Source organism: Heliconius melpomene, chromosome 11 (assembly GCF_056956725.1).
Source record: "Heliconius melpomene rosina isolate 202511_hmr_F chromosome 11, ASM5695672v1, whole genome shotgun sequence".
Classification (NCBI taxonomy): Eukaryota; Metazoa; Arthropoda; class Insecta; order Lepidoptera; family Nymphalidae; genus Heliconius; species Heliconius melpomene.
In genome coordinates, this window is record NC_140399.1 from 10,168,863 (window position 1) to 10,174,862 (window position 6,000).

At 31.5% G+C, this 6,000-nt stretch overlaps 1 protein-coding gene across 1 annotated transcript in view; it reads right to left on the bottom strand.

Annotated features, from left to right (window-relative positions):
* The window catches only part of LOC146534829 (uncharacterized), a 128,782-nt gene extending 125,563 nt beyond the window's left edge, over positions 1 to 3,219 (bottom strand). The window contains exon 1 of the mRNA XM_085192697.1: positions 2,943 to 3,219. The gene's annotated coding sequence lies outside the window, so the exon portion shown is untranslated. The remainder of the gene's footprint in view (positions 1 to 2,942) is intronic.
* Positions 3,220 to 6,000: the final 2,781 nt, after the last annotated feature.

The following is a 6,000-nucleotide window of genomic DNA, read 5'->3' on the forward strand; positions in this document are numbered from 1 at the left end:
CTATTTCTATTGTATTCTTTAGGGTCATTTATCAATGTGATTGAACCCAAAACACCTATTTTTTAATGTTAATCTTTTTTTACTATTGTGTTTTGGTGAGCTTGGTGAGCTCCTAACAGACTCAAGAGAGATTCAAGAAGACTTTCAATCATAAATAAAAAAGTTATATAATTCTCCTTTCAGTTTCAATCTGTATCCTGCATATTATAGCAGGGTAGGCAGTGAGAACATAGAGTTAAGACGCTGCGATCCCCATTAATTAATTTGTTCATTCAATCGCTGTAATAATACTGTTTAATGGAATTGACTCAAATTTTATATTTCAAAATTATATACATTTAAAATTATAGTGTTATTAGAATACGAAAACCAATCAAAATAGTAAATAAAAGTAAAGTTCAAACGGGCTAAGCCGCAAACGGCTCACTATATGTATAAAAATTATAATAGGCATTTTCCTGCTTTGGACAGATAAGCCACACGATTTAGTTTTACTACCTACCATGTAACGTCTCTGAGCGCAGTGAAAATAAAAAAATCCAGCTAAGCAGGATTATACTTTCCGCCTCTTGAATAAACCATCAAGCGCTTAAGTAAATTAATTATGCAAAATTAAACGAGCGCGAAAGTGGAAACGGAGTGACTTATTACAAGTTTCCCATTGCTTATCCTGTAAAATCAGATCTCGGATAATATAAAAAGTATATTCAAAATATTATAATTATTATTATATATTCTTTTAAAATAATAATTAATAGTTGGTATGTGATATTTCGGTCACATATGGACCGTTTATTTTGAAAGTGGTGTAAGTCTATTTTTTCCAAAAATGAGCTATCACGAAATTCATGCTTATATAACTAGTCCGTGTTTAATTTCTCAAAAAAAACCCATGTTTTGAACAACTTAAAATCAGTCGGTAAATGAAATTGCATAATCATCGACATACTAACCTTTAATTTTCTCGAAATAAAAGAAAATGGACTTACACCATATATTAGGTCCATATATTATCTTGATATACATATATTATGTAACATTCCCAAGGAAAAATATAAAACTTCAAGTATAACAAGGCGAGTAGATATTATGATATTAAACGACAAGAACCTATTAACAATTAATCTCATCGTAACGTGAAGGTTGTGGCTTCGATCTCCAATCGAGGGAATAAATTATTATTTATTAATATTTTCATTTCTTCGTTCTGGTATCAAACCCAGCATTGAGTTCGGCCACTCAATATGCAATGCATCGGAAAATTCGACGAAAAATGGGAAACGGAAACGGAATGTCTTAACGCCAGGTACCTGCCTGCTATGCTGTATGCGGGATACAATGAAGTTGATTTATTTATTTTATTAAACCTATTAAAAAATATTATAAATACTTTATTGACTAGCAAACATAATCAAATTATACTTAAATACAAATATTGAACTACGAAGACGACCTCTTTGTATTTTTGGTAAATTTTCCTTGTACTACGCGAATTTTATGTTAATTTAATACATCTTGCACATATGAAGTCACAATGTCACTTCATATGCGCAATATCTTACATGACATAAAATGAGACCGTCGTGGACCAGGGGCACCAGCACCGTAAACGAGGTTGTGGGTTCAAATTCCTACTAATATTATAAATGTGAAAATTTGATCGATATTTTTTCCACTTTCACATAAAAACTGCTGAACGAATTAACAAGAGCATTTACAGCATAATAGCTTATACATCAGAATAACACATAGGTTACAATTTATGTAAAGATTTTGTATTTTTTTTCGAAGCCGGCGAAGTCGCGCGTGGGTTGCTACAATTTGATATTTTCATTTCCTCGCTCTGGTAACGAGGCAAAACGTAGTGTTGAGGTCTGCCATTCAACACGCAATGCGTCGAGAATTCGGCGAAAAGTGTAAAAAGAACTATCTTAAAACTACTTTAAATGTTACGTTTCATAAAATCATAAAAATAACTGTATTTTTTCACTTCCGAAGTCGCAAAACGGAAAGGCTTTCATAACATACTTTATTACCAATAATATAATTTTTCTAGTGTTTCCGAAAGTAAAATAATACTTTCAAAAACATATTATTTAAAATTGTTTATTCCAAATCTACAAACTACCTCAGCATCGTCCAAGAACACAGATAATACCCATAATTAAGTTACACCGGCATACAATACCAACAGGTAGCTAACTACTTTAAGCCTTTTGCATATCGATGAGGCCCAGGCTTTACGTTTCACACAACACGTGTGACTTAAGTACTTTCGTAGCAGATTACGGGGTATTAACAAATTTCCTTAACTTTTTAATGAAATAATGTAATTTTGCTTGCAGTATATAAAATGAACTTTATTATAGCTTTGCGCGGTATCTGGTATATAGCAGAGTAGGCAGAGGTTAGCTAGTGTAATAAAATATTCTGTTGCTAGTAGTACACTCTGTTCCCCACTTTCCGCAGTCCGAATTCCGAATTTTCTAGGCATTTCCTGTTAAGGGGCGGAATTCAACGCCGCGCTTTTCCTTGTTTCAGGGGCGAGGAAATAAAAAGATTAAACATTTCATTTACAATACATATTTTTTACAAAAAAAAAAGTAAATTAATTGCAACATTTCTATACAGGTACCTAATGTCTTGTATTACGATATAGTATTGTCACATTGTTGCATACCGGATGCTAACTTTTTGTCATCTCTGACGGTCACACTGTTAAAAATTGGTTCAGCTTCAGTCCTTTTGTAACTTCTTAAACGACTAAAAATATCAAGATACAAACTAAACAATTATTGCTAAAAACCGTTCTTCGAAAGTAGGTTTATTGTTAAACATTTAGGTGTAATTAATTACTGTTATGATAGTAAAAAAAAACACTTAATATGTAAATAGATAAATAATAAGCTAATACTAAATTTGTATTCAATAGATAACGTTACCTGTTTATTATTTCATTACAAACTAAATGTCCAATCAGACTCCAGTTTGAAACACAAAAACACTACACTGTTACAACTTTAATTAAATCCAAACTTTTCACAGTTATTATTTGATTAAATAATTAAACAAGTTTATTTATATTTTTCTACAACTAAAAAAACTTTGTTAAACACAAAACAATAATATGTAAGCACTTATTAATTTTTGTTTTCGATCGTAATGGCGGCAGCGTCCATTTTAACACGTTCAGCGCGCAAGTTGATTCTAACTGGACTGGGGAATATGGCGCCGGTTGACTTGCCGTCTGCCGTGCCAAAGATCATGCGTGGATTCACAGGTAACCAAAATCAAAGTTTGTTGTTATTTATTAAATTTATAACAAATTAACCTAAAATATTATTGTAAATTACAAACATTTATTATTCAAAAAAACAGTCACTACAAAAGAGATCTTATTCGTTTTATTATTATTTTTTATATTTTATGTAAAATTTAGTTTATTAATTTTATTTAATCTATTATATTTTTATGAGGATAATTTTATTATTTCAGTCGACTTCTTATGTTATGTTTTCGAAAAAAAGCTGAATATAACACAGGTTTTACTTTAAAATGCCAGCTCAGGCAATAAATTAATTGCAATGAACGACAAATCGAAACTTATTAAGTTTTGTTTCTGTGCTGTATTCCACCGATAGGATGTTTTTTCAACTTTATAAAGTTTAAATATGTATATGTGTATCGATTCTCATAGGACTACAGTCTAAATTTTTCATATATAATGTATATTTAATCTATGAACTAAAGTCCGCAACCGGTAATGCATGGAAAGAATCATAAACCAGTTTTTGTTAAAGTAAGTGAAAAATAAGTGGTTACAGAAAATTCTAATACAAAAGCGTTTTATTGTTATTATTTTGATTGCCTTTTTATATCTTTTATACATTGTGTATTAGATACAATGTAATAACACACAGAAACTTATTTTATTTCTTTTTTCTTGCTGATAGTTTTCAGGGTTGGCGAATGAACACATCTTGAAGCCGAAAACTGTTTAATGCAATTGTCAATAATTACGTTATTGTTAGAATTTGACAATGTCGTTGAAATTGCAGAATTTTTTTTTATATACCCTAAGGTAAGCTAAGGTCCTAAGGTTTATTGGTAAACTGAAGTGGCAATGGGCGGGGCATATCTGTCGTAGAGCCGACGGACGCTGGGGCAGACGTGTCTTAGAGTGGAGACCCCGTACAAAACGACCGGAGGGACGACCCCCTGCTAGATGAGCCGACGACATAAAAACGTTGGCGGGAAGCGGATGGGTCCGAAAAGCTGAGGATCGAGTGTGGTGGCGAGAATTGAGGAAGGCCTATATTCAACAGTGGACAAAAGATGGCTTTTGATGATAATGATGATGATGATATCCTAAGGTAATCCAAAAAGAGAAAGGTTAGGCATAATAATATACAATACATATATATAATTGATATCTTTATTCCACTTTTGTATCATGTAACTACATTTACTAATCATCATCTTAGTTAATCGTTAGTTGTTAGTAAAATCATCGAAGTTATCGTCATCAATAAAGTAATTTTTTAATGTTGCCTCTACCGACAAAAAAATTAGAGAAAATTTTGCCAGCTACTTTTTTTGTTTTACTTAGGTACTTACGTCTAATTTGGAACCTAAAGTAATGTAGTGTAGGTAATAGTTTCAATTTTTTTTAATGATAAATTAAGCAATTAAGATTTAACAATATAAAACTTTGATTATTGAATATTAAAGTTGTATTAGTATATATGGAAGTTTTTATATCTTCTGTATAATTGTGTTTTCGTGCCTCTGTCGTCATTCTCCTTTAAGGCTTTGTAGTTGTGCAATGTTTGCTTTTCATTATATGACAGGCGTCATGTTAAATTGTATATGAGGCTATAAGCATCTTTAAAAAAAAACGTATAATAAGCTTACTAATATTTTTTTCATAAACATAAATATTTTGTAATATAAAATACTGAATTTCAAGAAAAGTTGACTCGTGTCGTGGACGTCTTAGATTCCGATAACAGAAAGAATATATATGTTAAACGGAAATCATTTTCAGCCAGAGGAAATATTAGTTTAAAATACTTACATTTACTTTCATTGAAAAAAACTTATCGAACCTTCTTTTTCTTCGTTTGCTTCTTCATTTAATTGTCAGTGAGCGCCTGAAAAGCTGTCATTTTTATTTGTAACATAAATATTTATATACATGTATAATATAATATGTTTATACATACTTACATATGATTGCCAATTTAAATGAATATAATTATGTCAAAATGAGGTCACAGCTGCCAATATTAAAGTCCACCTGACCAGAACCGGTGGTCCGATATTGCCTTGAACCAAACGTATAATGTGTGACCCAAATCTATATATTATGAACATATTTTGAAATTGATACTTGCATTTACAGAATATCTATTTATCCCTGTCTCATCTTTACATGAGTTAAAAGCTACCTTTTTTGTAGAAAAGGACAAGGCAAACGAGCGTACGGGTCACCACCGCCCACTACCACGTGTAACACCAGAGGAGCTACAGGTGCGTTTCCGGCCTACCTACTCCGTTTTAGGAGATAAACTAAGAGTATATTAAAAGGTTTTTTGCTTATTCGTTTGTCTAAATGCCGAACAAATTTTAAAACGCCACTAAAATGATTTGAAAGATAATTAACACGCAAGGATTACTTCAGACGTATTTATATTGCCTTGGAAATTATACCATACAATTGCGGCCATCGTAGCGCAGGGTGACAGCGATGTCTTTAAACGCATCAGTTCTAGGTTCAATTTCCATTTGAGGAAATGAATAATTTTCATTGAATTCTTCCGCCACTGAACACACACTCTCGAAGATTATGCGGAAAATCGGTAACAGAAAGTAAACTTAACATTAACTTTGTTCAGCCTGTTATATAGAATAATCAGTAAAAATAAAATGTTTATTATACTTTACGCTTCGTAAAATTCGAAATTTGGTTCAGTTCTGGTAATTGAATTGTCTAAAGAA